Source organism: Dama dama, chromosome 9 (genome assembly GCF_033118175.1).
Source record: "Dama dama isolate Ldn47 chromosome 9, ASM3311817v1, whole genome shotgun sequence".
NCBI lineage: Eukaryota > Metazoa > Chordata > Mammalia > Artiodactyla > Cervidae > Dama > Dama dama.
The window spans coordinates 98,941,878-98,958,532 of NC_083689.1; the positions used below are offsets into that span (position 1 = coordinate 98,941,878).

General features: G+C 39.8%; 1 long non-coding RNA gene across 1 annotated transcript in view; it reads left to right on the forward strand.

Annotated features, from left to right (window-relative positions):
- The window catches only part of LOC133062710 (uncharacterized), a 59,752-nt gene extending 48,559 nt beyond the window's left edge, over window positions 1–11,193 (forward strand). Inside the window, exon 3 of the long non-coding RNA XR_009694242.1 lies at window positions 8,944–11,193. This is a non-coding gene — a long non-coding RNA (uncharacterized LOC133062710). The remainder of the gene's footprint in view (window positions 1–8,943) is intronic.
- The last annotated feature ends 5,462 nt before the right edge of the window (window positions 11,194–16,655 follow it).

Sequence of the window (16,655 nt, forward strand, 5' to 3'; positions counted from 1 at the left end):
AGCTGTGGTACATATACACAATGGAATATTACTCAGCCGTTAAAAAGAATTCATTTGAACCAGTCCTAATGAGATGGATGAAGCTGGAGCCCCTTATACAGAGTGAAGTAAGCCAGAAAGATAAAGAACATTACAGCATACTAACACATATATATCGAATTTAGAAAGATGGTAATGATAACCCTATATGCAAAACAGAAAAAGAGACACAGAAATACAGAACAGACTTTTGAACTCTGTGGGAGAATGTGAGGGTGGGATATTTCAAAAGAACAGCATGTATACTATCTATGGTGAAACAGATCACCAGCCCAGGTGGGATGCATGAGACAAGTGCTCCGGCCTGGTGCACTGGGAGGTCCTGGGGGAATCGGGTGGAGAGGGAGGTGGGAGTGGGGATCGGGATGGGGAATACGTGTAAATCCATGGCTGATTCATATCAGTGTATGACAAAACCCACTGAAATGTTGTGAAGTGATTGGCCTCCAACTAATAAAAAAAAAAAGAAAAGAAAAAAAAAAAAAATGGAAAGGCATATCTACAAATGCATGACTTTAGAGAGAAAGACTTAGAACAAAGGGCTTCCCTTGTGGTTCAGCTGGTAAAGAATCTGCCTGCAATGAGGGAGTCCTGGCTTCAATCCCTGGGTTGGGAAGATTCCCTGGAGACAGGAAAGGCTGCCCACTCCAGTATTCTGGCCTGGAGAATTCCATGGACTATACAGTCCGTGGGGTCCCAAAGAGTCGGACTTGACTGAGCAACTTTCACTTTCACTTTCTTTCACAAATAGACTGAGAAGTGTGATTTTCATTATTAATCATAGAATGACATTCATGTAAGCAGGCAAGTACTCACACACACATGCATAAATGCACATATATATGTGTACAATGTATTTCCAACACATTTTTACCACTGCCTAGTCAGAATGACCAGAGAGAGATAACTTCAGATTTGAAGCAACTCAAGAAGCAATATTAAGGCTCTTTTATGTGTGACAGGAAACTTGATTCAACTTATTTATTTGGCTCATATCATATTGATCAATTGATATCCTGGGGTGTTAATAGCTGAATAAGTTGGTATTGGGGTGGATTTCTTTAATTACTAAATACCCACCAATTCAGTTTAGTAAGAACTATTTAGTGCAGTTGATAAAGGGTCAGAAAGCAAGACAATTTTTCCTATTTGACTCTTGCTTTGTTGATATGAAAGCCTACCTGGCCAGTTAACATTCTATAGGCCCACTGTTATCTTGCAGTTTGTTGTTTATCCATTTTAATCAACAGAATCCTCAGTGAGCCTTTAGGAAACATGTGAGAATCAAACATAGGCACCTCCACTTTGCTTCATTCTCCTTCACATTTTCAGCCTGTGTTTACTGATAGTGGAATACATTTGTTAATCACTGCAAATGAAACAATTACGTGTCTCAATTATTCTGCAGCTTCTTTACTCTTTTCTATGTCTTTTAACAATAGCTATTAATACATTTATGATTATATTTTGATACTTAATGCCTCACATTATCTCACATGATTATTGAGAAGATGGAATTAAATATGTCCTTAGGAAGTGCTGTTAATTTCAGTAATCGTGGAGTATAGATTGGCAGCAAGAGTGGACAAATAGGATCAGTTCAGTTCAGTTCAGTCGCTCAGTCATGTCCGACTCTTTGTGACCCCATGGACTGCAGCATGCCAGGCCTCCCTGTCCATCACCAGCTCCCGGAGCTCGCTCAAACTCATGTCCATTGAGTCAGTGATGTCATCCAACTATCTCATCCTCTATCATCCCCTTCTCTCGCCTTCAATCTTTCGCTGCATCAAGGTCTTTTCCAATGAGTCAGTTCTTTGCACCAGGTGGCCAAAGTATTGGAGCTTCAGCTTCAGCCCCAGTCCTTCCAGTGAATATTCAGGACTGATTTCTGTTAGGGTTGACTGGCTTGATCTCCTTGCAGTCCAAGGGACTCTCAAGAGTCTTCTCCAACACCACAGTTCAAAAGCATCAATTCTTTGGTGCTCAGCTTTCTTTATGGTCCAACTCTCACATCCAAATAGGATGATGGGTCAGCACTGAGAAGAGTGGGAGGGGCTTTATACATGAGAACTGGGGTCCAGAAAAATTGAGGTTCAGAAGGCAAAGCACAGCATATGTATTGAAAAGAATGTGAATCATTAAAGATGGATAAGCTTGATTATCTGTATGATCTTGGGCAATTAACCTTCCTTGGTTTTAGTCTCAGCCATAAAAGGAGATCTCTATATCAGAGTGCTGTTGCAAAAATACAATGAGATAATGCTGAGTAAATTTAATGTGCTCATAACAAAATAGGCACTCAGTAACCCCAGGTCTGGTGGCTGCCTCTGAGATGTCCCTCAAGGCCCCACCTCCTAGTGTTAACTCTGTTCATTTCCTTTCCACACTTACCTGAGTTGGTTTGGGTGACAATGAAATACAGCAGAAGTGTCACTTCTGAGATTAGGTAATACAAAGATTGCGGTTTTCATTTGAGGCTCTCTGTTTTGCTCGACATCGGAGAGGACATGTTCTTGCAGCCCCCGCGAGAGGGTGGGGAGGGGCTGAGGCTTCTTGCCAATAGCCCTCTGATTAAGCTTGAAAGTAGCCCCAGAAACTGCAGCTCCAGCCGATACTCTGACTGCAGCCTTGGGAAAAATCACAAGCCAGAACCACAGAGCTAAGCTGCTCATGAATTTCTAACCCACCCAGACAGTGAGATAGGAAGTACTTTCCTTTAAGCCACTAAACTTGGGTTCATTTGTTTTGCAGCAATCAATCAGTTCAGTTCAGTTCAGTCGCTCAGTCGTGTCCAACTCTTTGCAACCCCGTGGACTGCAGCACGCCAGGCCTCCTTGTCCATCACCAACTCCTGGAGTTTACTCAAACTCATGTCCATTAAGTCAGTGATGCCATCCAACCATCTCATCCTCTGTCGTCCCCTTCTCCTCCAACCTTCAATCTTTCCCAGCTCAGGGTCTTTTCAAATGAGTCAGCTCTTTGCATCAGGTGGCCAAAGTATTGGAGTTTCAGCTTTAGCATCAGTCCTTCCAAAGAATAGTCAGGACTGATTTCCTTTAGGATGGACTGGTTGGATCTCCTTGCAGTCCAAGGGACTCTTAAGAATCTTCTCCAACACCACAGCTCAAAAGCATCAATTCTTTGGCACTCAGCTTTCTTTTTTTTATTATTATTATTATTATTATTATTTTTTTCCAGTGGGTTTTGTCATACATTGATATGAATCAGCCATGGATTTACATGTATTCCCAATCCCGATCCCCCCTCCCACCTCCCTCTCCACCCGATTCCTCCGGGTCTTCCCAGTGCACCAGGCCGGAGCACTTGTCTCGTGCATCCCACCTGGGCTGGTGATCTGTTTCACCATAGATAGTATACATGCTGTTCTTTTGAAATATCCCACCCTCACATTCTCCCACAAAGTTCAAAAGTCTGTTCTGTATTTCTGTGTCTCTTTTTCTGTTCTGCATATAGGGTTATCGTTATCACCTTTCTAAATTCCATATACATGTGTCAGTATGCTGTAATGTTCTTTATCTTTCTGGCTTACTTCACTCTGTATAAGGGGCTCCAGCTTCATCCATCTCATTAGGACTGGTTCAAATGAATTCTTTTTAATGGCTGAGTAATATTCCATGGTGTATATGTACCACAGCTTCCTTATCCATTCATCTGCTGATGGGCATCTAGGTTGCTTCCATGTCCTGGCTATTATAAACAGTGCCGCGATGAACATTGGGGTGCACGTGTCTCTTTCAGATCTGGTTTCCTCAGTGTGTATGCCCAGAAGTGGGATTGCTGGGTCATATGGCAGTTCTATTTCCAGTTTTTTAGGAAATCTCCACACTGTTTTCCATAGCGGCTGTACTAGTTTGCATTCCCACCAACAGTGTAAGAGGGTTCCCTTTTCTCCACACCCTCTCCAGCATTTATTGCTTGTAGACTTTTGGATAGCAGCCATCCTGACTGGCGTGTAATGGTACCTCATTGTGGTTTTGATTTGCATTTCTCTGATAATGAGTGATGTTGAGCATCTTTTCATGTGTTTGTTAGCCATCTGTATGTCTTCTTTGGAGAAATGTCTGTTTAGTTCTTTGGCCCATTTTTTGATTGGGTCATTTATTTTTCTGGAATTGAGCTGCAGGAGTTGCTTGTATATTTTTGAGATTAATCCTTTGTCTGTTTCTTCATTTGCTATTATTTTCTCCCAATCTGAGGGCTGTCTTTTCACCTTACTTATAGTTTCCTTTGTAGTGCAAAAGCTTTTAAGTTTCATTAGGTCCCATTTGTTTAGTTTTGCTTTTATTTCCAATATTCTGGGAGGTGGGTCATAGAGGATCTTGCTGTGAATTATGTCGGAGAGTGTTTTGCCTATGTTCTCCATGCAATCCCTATCAAGTTACCAACGGTATTTTTCACAGAACTAGACCAAAGAATTTCACAATTTGTATGGAAATACAAAAAACCTCGAATAGCCAAAGTAATCTTGAGAAAGAAGAATGGAACTGGAGGAATCAACCTGCCTGACTTCAGACTCTACTACAAAGCCACAGTCATCAAGACAGTATGGTACTGGCACAAAGACAGAAATATAGATCAATGGAACAGAATAGAAAGCCCAGAGATAAATCCACGAACCTATGGACACCTTATCTTTGACAAAGGAGGCAAGGATATACAATGGAAAAAAGACAACCTCTTTAACAAGTGGTGCTGGGAAAACTGGTCAACCACTTGTAAAAGAATGAAACTAGAACACTTTCTAACACCATACACAAAAATAAACTTAAACTGGATTAAAGATCTAAATGTAAGACCAGAAACTATAAAACTCCTAGAGGAGAACATAGGCAAAACACTCTCCGACATAAATCAAAGCAAGATCCTCTATGGCACTCAGCTTTCTTTATATTTCAACTCTCACATCCATACATGACTACTGGAAAAACCATAGCCTTGAGCAGCAATCAGTATACATAGCCATTATTTTGAAGATCTGGGAAGTGAGGGTTAAAATCTAAACTAAGTTGGGGCTAGTGGTCAGAGGTGAGAATTTGAAGTGGATTTAGGAGTGAGAAGGAAATTTAAGCACTGGTCTCCTAAGCCTGGTCATACTTTGTTATCTATTGGAGGCTTCTGAGCCAGTGCCTCCCAACTGGTGTGTTGTGAATTGGGTACATTGAGATATCGATTCTTCTTAATACTTTGGGTGGTTTGGTGAGGTCTGGGGAGGCTGAATTCTTGAAGCTTGTCACTTCTGGTCACGAGAAAGCTTCTTTCTTTATGCCTGTGTGTCATAATATTATTTTCTAGACGCGCTGGCATGTGAAACAGTTGGACAGCACTGATATGTGTAAGATTGGACATTTATAAGACTGGCATATTTGTTTTGGCTACTGAGATATGCGATCAATAACTTCACATAAGACATGAATTGTGAAAGTTGGACTAAGTCAGAATCAGAATCCTGTGGTCCCCGAAGGTCTATAAACGAGTATTCAAAGATTCCATAAACAGCACGAAATTTTATCATGCATGGGTCTGCTGCTCGGCTGTCGTGTGTGTTTATGTAGTGAATAGTTTTTTTCAGAGAACAAGTTTTATTCCTTTCAGCAGATTTTCAAATAACTCTATATACCAAAAGAGATGAAGGGCTACCAGACTACAAGCTTAATAAGGCTCTCCCCAGCCCTTAAAAATTCCAGAATTCTTGATCTAATGGGGTTGGGCTATAGAAGATCACTTTCTGATTCAAGGTCAGACAGACCAGCTATAAAATTCAAGGCGGACCCTTTGGGACAAATTTTGGGGCTTGTTATATTTTCTCAGAGTGTAGGGTTAAGCATGTGAGCTCTGGATCTCCACCGCATGGATGTGACTTAGTGGCCTTGGTCCAGTGATGCTCGCCCTGGACCTCCGTTTCCTCAATTATACCAGCAAGTTTATCCATTACACGAGATTGATGTGATGACTACACGAGCTATCCCACGTAGGAAGCTTAGAACTGTGCCCGCCTGGCACATTGTCGGTGCTCAATAATGTTTATAATGGTTATCATTGTCGCTCTTATCCTCTCGATCCAAACTTCTTCCTAGCAGTTGGAATGCTTGAAATGAGACTTGGTTTAAGTCTTCCTGCCTTCACAGCAGAACTGGGTCCCTGTGGGCCCAGGGCTGGGACTCTACTGTCTCTTTCCCCTTCTCTCTTTCCCCTAGAAGGTGAGAAGGCCTTGGGTAGTTATTTGTTCATTTGGTCCAGACTTGGCGAGAACAGGCAGTGGTTGCTGTTGACCTCCACCAATCTCAGATTCTTCTTTGTAAAACCAAAGGGTTGGGCTACTTTGACTTTTAAGGTCTCTTTCAGTTGATCTGTGAATTACTGAATAATAGAGGCAATGCACAGGTAAGCAACATTAGCAGTGAAGTGGAGTGATGGTACAATTGCCTTTTCAAGTTTAAAAAAGTGTTCTGGATATTTAGATGAAAACTTGGCTTCCAATGCTATCTAGGTATATATTGACTATGGTACAAATCTAGCTTCTGGAAAAATGAGATTTTTCTTAGTAATTATGTTATAAAAACTTGATTAGATTTTGATACAAAATTCCATGTTCTATATCATAAGAAGTACCTGTCTATTATATCTATGCCTCCATATGCATATATACTTATGTACAAACACCATGTTAAAGAAAATCTGAAGCATTATTTATGAACAAATTTAATTTACTGGAACATTAATAATATTAAAACTAATATTTTCACCCAATGGTCTTACTTTCCATACATTTTTTTCAGAAAGTAAAGCAACTACTGTGGAAATGAAAGATGCAAATTGCTGAAAATATGGCAGAAGCAGTAAATAAAGTTTTAGGAAGGCAATCAAAGATTTCTAAGTAGATAACTTCCCCTTCCCTCTGTATTACCGTGGTTTAAGAAAATTGTGTCACAAAACCGCCAGCAGAGGTCCTCAGTCCCACAGTTTTTCAATTCTATTGGCTTGCCCTGTGGCACTATAGCAAACTGATTTCAGGGACTCATTTGCTCACTATAGGATAAGTACTCACAATGCACGGCCTACAGGCTTAAGCTATTAATGGAAAAGAAGGCATTTAAATAAAAAACACATTTAACGTGTACAATGATGTATAATATGCTGGGAAACACTGTACAGATACAGAAGAACTTAGGGAGTTGAAAGTGCAAGTTACAGGTTTTTCAATAGTTGGTTAAAAGTAAAGAATGGGAAGAAAACAACTAAACCATTATATGCAGGTCTCATTTTAAAAACATCTTTTCAGCTTTATTCTTTTCTCAATTTGAACTAGCCTTATATATCTGAAAGAAAAAGAAAACAAAAGTATTTATATAGGTCCTTCCTTGGGTAAAAATTTGGAATAGTTCCCCACCCCCCCACCTTTTTTTTTTTTTTTTTTGCTACACAAAGCTTTATTGTTTCCATTTGGTCCAAGGCTTGGGAGGGAGCTCCATGGTTAAAAAGCTTCCCAGTGGCTGCAGAAAAGGGCTTTAGGCAGAGACCCTGACACTGGAGAGGGTCCTCAAAGGTTCCTCAAAGGTCCAGGGACTCATAGTGTTTGTGCTTTGAGAGTGAGCCTTTGCAAAAGGTCGTCCCCAGCCGCGCCTGGAGACCAGCCAGCCCGCTGAGGCTGGCCATATGGCCATAGTCTCCATGGGTTTCACCTGCCCACCTAGGAAGCGGCTGTCCAGAAAGTCACAGGGGTGGGGGTCTGCACAGGCAGAACCCAGGGCCTGCAGTTCCGAAAGGGTGGGACTGCCCAGTTCAGGCTCTTCCCCATGGGAACGGAGGCTTCCACTGCCTCTTGGGTTTTACAGCACTCACCTGGAGATGCCTTCTGCACGTCCTGGAAGAAGGCATGGCTGCGGCGCTGGTTTTGCATTTCTGAGAGTTTCCCTGAGCCCTTGTGCTTCTCCTCTTGGGAAAAGTGCGCCACGCCATCCGGAACCACTTTGTCGCCATGGCAACAGAAGCTCAGAGAGAGGTAGGCCTAGGGGACCGGCAGGTGCATGTTGACCAGGCTGTTGATGATGGCCTCCACCTCCATGGAGTAATTTGGATGAATCTGGGAGCTCATGGATGGTGGGTAATAGGTAATAAGAAGTTAAGCTCAAAAGCCAGTGTTGTCTGGTCCTGAAAGGCCCGGGATACTTGACTGGCTGATTCTGAAGGTTGTGACTGGAAAAATGGTTGGAGGGTGGTCAGAGGCTAGAGTAAGCGGCATCCCTGGGTCTGTTCAGTCCAAACACTGTTGAAGCAAAAGGCAGAACCATGGGACCCCCAAGCGCACTCCATGTGTTTTCCCATTAAAGATGAATTTTTAAAGAAGACATAAAACAGACCTAGAAATAGCTAATAGGAGTTTATTGCAGTCTGAAATAATTAAAGTTGGGTTGCCAGTTGCCTTATTTCTTGTCTTTGCACTGAGCTATCACTGTAAATTCATCATCAATAGGGTGTTTGCCAGAGAGACTTGGGCATCTCTTTTGATAGCCCTTAATAGTTTCCTGGTGGTGTGCTAGGCTTCCTTGACAATATGTGCAAAATATCAAAAATGGACATTTGATCAGAAAAAGAAAATCAGCTTTCAAGACAATGGCCAAGGCTCAGTCTCTTCATGTTTCTGCTTCCTAATCTACACAATGCCTGAAGGTGTGCTTGAGGAGGGCATGAGTCAGGGAAGGCAGGCAAACTAAACCACCCAGCATAGATGCAAATAGCTGGCAAGTTGAGTAGATACTATCTTGTCGCTAAGAAGCAATATAATGAGATTCCACACTTCAATTCTTGAGGATGTTTGCTTATGTTTTCTTTTTTTCCCCTAATATTAAGTGTTTCCTATCTTTTTATTTCTTTTCCCCTGTCCAGTTGAGCTATTTCAAATCCTGAAAGATGATGCTGTGAAAGTGCTTCACTCAATATGCCAGCAAATTTGGAAAACTCGGCAGTGACCACAGGACTGGAAAAGGTCAGTTTTCATTCCAATCGAAAAGAAAGGCAACGTCAAAGAATGCTCAAACTACTGCACAATTGCACTCATCTCACACGCTAGTAAAGTAATGCTCAAAATTCTCCAAGCCAGGCTTCAGCACTACATGAACCGTGAACTTCCAGATGTTCAAGCTGGTTTTAGAAAAGGCAGAGGAACCAGAGATCAAATTGCCAACATCCACTGGATCATTGAGAAAGCAAGAGAGTTCCAGAAAAACATCTATTTCTGCTTTATTGACTATGCCAAAGTCTTTGACTGTGTGGATCACAATAAACTGTGGAAAATTCTGAAAGAGATGGGAATACCTGACCACCTGACCTGCCTCTTGCGAAACCTGTATGCAGGTCAGGAAGCAACAGTTAGAACTGGACATGGAACAACAGACTGGTTCCAAATAGGAAAAGAAGTATGTCAAGGAGGTATGTTGTCTCCCTGCTTATCTAACTTATATGCAGAGTACATCATGAGAAACGCTGGGCTGGATGAAGCACAAGCTGGAATTAAGATTGCCAGGAGAAATAACAATAACCTCAGATATGCAGATGATACCACCCTTATGGCAGAAAGTGAAGAGGAACTAAAGAGCCTCTTGATGAAAGTGAAAAAGGAGAGCGAAAAAGCTGGCTTAAAGCTCAACATTCAGAAAACTAAGATCATGGCATCTGGTCCCATCACTTCATGGCAAATAGATGGGGAAACAGTGGAAACAGTGGCTGACTTTATTTTTTTTGGGCTCCTAAATCACTGCAGATGGTGATTGCAGCCATGAAATTAAAAGATGCTTACTCCTTGGAAGGAAAGTTATGCCCAACCTAGACAGCATATTAAAAAGCAGAGACATTACTTTGCCAACAAAGGTCCGTCTAGTCAAGGCTATGGTTTTCCTAGTGGTCATGTGTGGATGTGAGAGTTGGACTATAAAGAAAGCTGAGTGCTGAAGAATTGATGCTTTAGAACTGTGGTGTTGGGGAAGACTCTTGAGAGTCCCTTGGATGGCAAGGAGATCCAACCAGTCCATCCTGAAGGAGATAAGTCCTGGGTATTCGTTGGAAGGACTGATGCTGAAGCTGAAACTCCAGTATTTTGGCCACCTGATGTGAAGAACTGACTCATCTGAAAAGACCCTTACGCTGAGAAAGATTGAAGGCAGGAGGAGAAGGGGACAACAGAGGATGAGATGGTTGGATGGCATCACCGACTCAGTGGACATGGGTTTGGGTAGACTCCGGGAGTTGGTGATGGACAGGGCGGCCTGGCATGCTGCGGTTCATGGGGTCACAAAGAGTCAGACACGACTGAACTGAATTGGCTCCTTTGAGAATTAGAGAATGTTTAGAAGTCAAACAGGAAAAAGCTAATAATGGGAATATGGGTGATGAGTTTGGCGTTTCTCAAAGGTCGAATTAAAAGACTCTTCATTTATTTATTTATTTTTTTATTAAAAAAAGTATCTATGAAAACTAAATAGCCTATTCAGATTTTTTTTTTCTTTAAGAAATTCTGCAAAAATGAAGGGTGGCTAGAACTTACATTTCCGGCAGCCCTGCAGCAGGTGAACATCTCTGGAGAAGGACTTGTTCATCTTGCTTCTTTCAGTAGCTTCACCAGCAAGAATATAGACTGAGTGGGAAAAGAGGAACCAAAAGAAATATCTGTCATTTTTAATCTGTTTGCTGAGTGTGATAGTCCATTTTCTTTCTAAAACCAGGCTCTTGGGTACTTGGAATGATCTAAGTAACTAATATTCATGTACACAGTGATTTAATAGGCTTATACATGCATGGAGGTCTTCAGGGCTGGTTATCAAATGCTTTGGTTTTACAGAAAGATGTCTGGAGTATATGTAGCGTTTTATTAATACAAATGTTACATGTACATAGCACAGTGTCTTTCCAGTGCATTAAAAATGCTATAGAGGTGTACATGTTTTATTAATCTTTATCCTTTTATCTCACAAAACTCTTTCTGTGCTGCTGTTTATTTGAGTAATTTCATTATATCCAAGGGCTTCCCTGGTGGTTCAGTTGGTAAAGAATCCTCCTGCAATGTGGGAGACCTGGTTTCCATCCCCGGGTTGGGAAGATCCCCTGGAGGAGGGCATGGCAACCCACTCTAGTATTCTTGCCTGGAGAATCCCCATGGACAGAGGAGCCTGGTGGGCTGCAGTCTGTGGGGTGGCAAAGAGTCAGACGTGACTGAGCGAATGTTCCTATGAACACTATTTTGACCTCTGAATAAGTATCTTTAAAATATTTGTTGACCTTGTGGAAATATAATGAAGTGAAATTGTTGTGTAACATCACAGAGTTATACAGAAACTAATAAACTTTGCTATTTTATGTACAAATTAGATGTTAGAGTACATTCATCCATCTTATAGAACCATTTCATTTGATTCAGAAGCTCTTATGTATTAGTTTACAAATATATTCTCATGTACTCTTCGATTTTCTTCATATGTGAAATGAAGTTATAAATTTCATTACTCAGTTCTGTGGCTGTGAACTTAGTCTGGTCTGGTATTTTTCAGTGATTTGGTAAAGTTGAGGGTGGTGGATTTTATTGTTTCTGTTTTTCTCTCTCTAAGCAACAGCAAATATCTAAAAATATGAATTAAAGTTTTATCCCATCCTTACTGACTAAAATAAAATAATACAAATCAGAGTACCCATTGACAGATAAAATCTGAAAATTTCCTTGTTCAAGAGACATAGGTATTCTTAGGGCTCCTAACCTAGTGTGGTGATTCCTACTAGTGGAAAAGAAAAGTCAGGGGGCTGACCAGTGTCTCTAAGGAACTGGTACTGGAAATACAGTAAACATTGGCAAGGGGATGACCAGAGCTACGTATCGATCCTTCCTTACCCATATGAACGTTGTAAGATAGATCCAGAACAGAATTTTCAAGCATTTAGAAGCTTGAAAATATAATTCATAGCATCCAAGAAGTTCAGCCGTTTGGTGTTGCATATTTCAGAGCCATTTTGCGTTCACTTATTCCTGTTTAGTGCCCAGGTGGTGAGTTACGTACAATCCCTTAATCTTTCTCACCTCTCTAGTTTTCAGTTTTGTACATCATGAATATCTTCAATGATGACTGCTGCTTTTCTACAGAGAAGTGATGGTGTGCTCAAGTCAAGTTATGGAGCAGAGCTGATGAGGGAAAAGAGAGGAAGGAAAGACAATGTCTTCCCCTAGGCAACTGACCTGGCAGAGAGATGGGTGGATTCCTGAATCCCCATGTTGGAGCAGGCTTTGGTATTCTAGACAGTGATGGTGCTGGGAAAATGTGATCTTCTGGATTTATTAAAAGTAGAAATACATTTTAAAATGGAGTTTGAGTTTATGATTTTCATGTTAATATTTACTGATTGCTCTTACTCTATTAGATGGGCAGGAAACATTATTCTGAAATCAAAACAAAACAGAAACTACAAAAAGCTTATACTTTTCTATGATTGCATTAAGAATGTTTACAGTGAGACAGAGACAAATGTGATGGATGGTGTTTAGTCCAGATGATGATGATGGTTATGTTGATGGTGATGACTTTTAATCAACATTTATGTCATTCTGTCAGTAACTCAGCACAGATATTTGTGTGAATAAGAAGACTAGATTGTCCTTTTGAGCAAGGGACAGTTTCTAAATCTCCTGCTCCTAGAATTATTTTCTCCCATTGGGTAATCATTCTATTTTTTTGAAAATAAAGTGTGAATGATAATCTCTTTCCAATGCCATGCTAACTTTGCCATAATTGAAAGCGTTAAGGAAAGGTTAAATTTAACATTTGTTAAATAAGCATCAAATTAGGTGTGGTGGTTTATAGGATGAGCTAACTGGTCGGTGTTTCTAATACATTACATCTGTTTTTATTCAGATCTTATTCCTAAAAAATGGCCAATAGTGGCGGTAAGGCTGAATCTCCTTTTCAGCATTTTTTGTGTGTGATGATGGGGGCATCTGGGAGGGCGCTGGTCCATCTTATGACCTGACTGTTTGGGGCTGTGATATAAAAGAGGCAGACAGTTAGAGAGGAAACCCCAGACTGCAGAAAGAGGTCTGCCGCTGTCCAGGCCCTCAGTCGTGTCTGACCCTTGATTGCCCCATGGACTGCAGCGTACCAGGCTCCTCCATCCAGGAATTTTCCAGGCAAGAATACTGGAGCAGGTTGCCCTTTCCTTTGCCAGGAGATCCTCCCAACCCAGGAATTGAACCTAAGTCTCTTACCTCTCCTGCATTATCAGGCGTGTTCTTGATTATCACTAGCACCACCTGAGAAGTCCCAAGGAAGTCTCTGGTGGCCTTAAAAGATAGGTAGCTAATCGGGTGGAGAGGGAGGTGGGAGGAGGGATCGGGATGGGGAATGCGTGTAAATCCATGGCTGATTCATATCAATGTATGACAAAACCCACTGAAATGTTGTGAAGTGATTGGCCTCCAACTAATAAAAAAAAAAAAAAAAAAAAAGAACAAAAAAAAAAAAGTTTCATTAAAAAAAAAAAAAAAGATAGGTAGCTCATACCTTATCAGTCCATATGTTTACCACTCTCCATAATTTTTCCTTTTTCCCTTTATCTAAAATATTTGAGGAATTTCTTGGGCCACAATATTGATGGATCTGATTTCTAAATTGATTGTTCCACAATGCTAAGGCTTAGAAAATAATTAGTGTTGACAAAGGGCTGGTGTAAAGGATATGTTTATCAACTCTTTTCTTGGCTTCCCTATTTTTTCAGTTTAGAAAATATCACAATAAATATTTTCTCCTAGGCCTATTTTTCTTGTTAGTTAAATGTTAAATCAGTATTAATAAATGAAAACATTTTATTTAGAATTTCTCTTAATTATAAATTTAAACTAATTTTAAGAGGGGTTTACCTAAATGTACCTTTATATATTTTCAATGAAAAACATGTTTGCTAAGAAAATGAATAGTAAGTGAAATTTCAATGGCACGTCTATCAAATTTGATAAGCGAATTGTTTTCAGACAGCTTTGAAGAACTTTAAACATAAATATTATGTCATTGTTATTATGAAATAAATTAAAAAATTTTGATTTCAGGTGCTTTAATGAAAGTATTATTATCTATTCACCAAAGGTGGACTTTAATGTTGGGTAGTTCACTTAATATTTACAATTGGAATAATAAAGCCATACATTTAAAATAATGCTACATTTATAATAATGGATGCTTTTCATTAGATAATTTCTTTTACAAGTATTAAGAACTTGATAAAGTTTTACAGTATCAGGTTTTTAAAAGATAATAAGGAACAAGGAAGTTTTTAATAATTAAGAGATAAATTTATTCTTTCATTAAACTCCTTACAGTTAAAAAGATTACAGTATGTTCTCCTCTAGGAGTTTTATAGTTTCTGGTCTTACATTTAGATCTTTAATCCATTTTGAGTTTATTTTTGTGTATGGTGTTAGAAAGTGTTCTAGTTTCATTCTTTTACAAGTGGTTGACCAGTTTTCCCAGCACCACTTGTTAAAGAGGTTGTCTTTTTTCCATTGTATATCCTTGCCTCCTTTGTCAAAGATAAGGTGTCCATAGGTCCGTGGATTTATCTCTGGGCTTTCTATTCTGTTCCATTGATCTATATTTCTGTCTTTGTGCCAGTACCATACTGTCTTGATGACTGTGGCTTTGTAGTAGAGTCTGAAGTCAGGCAGGTTGATTCCTCCAGTTCCATTCTTCTTTCTCAAGATTACTTTGGCTATTCGAGGTTTTTTGTATTTCCATACAAATTGTGAAATTCTTTGGTCTAGTTCTGTGAAAAATACCGTTGGTAACTTGATAGGGATTGCATGGAGAACATAGGCAAAACACTCTCCGACATAATTCACAGCAAGATCCTCTATGACCCACCTCCCAGAATATTGGAAATAAAAGCAAAACTAAACAAATGGGACCTAATGAAACTTAAAAGCTTTTGCACTACAAAGGAAACTATAAGTAAGGTGAAAAGACAGCCCTCAGATTGGGAGAAAATAATAGCAAATGAAGAAACAGACAAAGGATTAATCTCAAAAATATACAAGCAACTCCTGCAGCTCAATTCCAGAAAAATAAATGACCCAATCAAAAAATGGGCCAAAGAACTAAACAGACATTTCTCCAAAGAAGACATACAGATGGCTAACAAACACATGAAAAGATGCTCAACATCACTCATTATCAGAGAAATGCAAATCAAAACCACAATGAGGTACCATTACACGCCAGTCAGGATGGCTGCTATCCAAAAGTCTACAAGCAATAAATGCTGGAGAGGGTGTGGAGAAAAGGGAACCCTCTTACACTGTTGGTGGGAATGCAAACTAGTACAGCCGCTATGGAAAACAGTGTGGAGATTTCCTAAAAAACTGGAAATAGAACTGCCATATGACCCAGCAATCCCACTTCTGGGCATACACACTGAGGAAACCAGATCTGAAAGAGACACGTGCACCCCAATGTTCATCGTGGCACTGTTTATAATAGCCAGGACATGGAAGCAACCTAGATGCCCATCAGCAGATGAATGGATAAGGAAGCTGTGGTACATATACACCATGGAATATTACTCAGCCATTAAAAAGAATTCATTTGAACCAGTCCTAATGAGATGGATGAAGCTGGAGCCCATTATACAGAGTGAAGTAAGCCAGAAAGATAAAGAACATTACAGCATACTGACACATGTATATGGAATTTAGAAAGGTGATAACGATAACCCTATATACAGAACAGAAAAATAGACACAGAAATACAGAACAGACTTTTGAACTCTGTGGGAGAATGTGAGGGTGGGATATTTCAAAAGAACAGCATGTATACTATCTACGGTGAAACAGATCACCAGCCCAGGTGGGATCCATGAGACAAGTGCTCGGATCTGGTGCACTGGGAAGACCCAGAGGAATCGGGTGGAGAGGGAGGTGGGAGGGGGGATCGGGATGGGGAATACGTGTAAACCTATGGCTGATTCATATCAATGTATGACCAAAAAAAAAAAAAAATACTAATAATAAAAACAAAAAAAAGAAAGAAAAAAAAGATTACAGTAGAAGTTACTTTTACATGCTGAAGTATAATCTTGGCAAAGTTTTTAAAAAAATCCGTAGAGATTATGATATTGGTTATGTAAACATTCTAAAGTAATTTCTGGAGGGGTGAGTACTTTATTTTTTAATAGAAAATACTCCACAGTATGAAAATAGCACCCACAATGTAGTACAAAAGTGTACAATATTAATAGTATAAAATCATCTTAATTAATCCTGTGACATTGGTTGAGTCATTAAACATCTCTGAGCCTCAGTTTTCTAATCCTTAATATGAATAATTTGGACTGAATGATCTGTAGGCTTACTTATAATTCTAAAATATCTATAACATTACTATGTTGTAGCTTCAGAGAGCATCGGTATCATGTAATTTTGAGGACTGTATTTAAAACAATAAGGCTTTTGGCATATATGTTTGTTCATGAGGTTAATTTATTAAATCAAAACATTTTATTTTGAGGCGACTATTGAACTTGCATGACTATTACTGTTCAAGGAAAAACTACTTTATTCCCTAGCAGAGGAAATG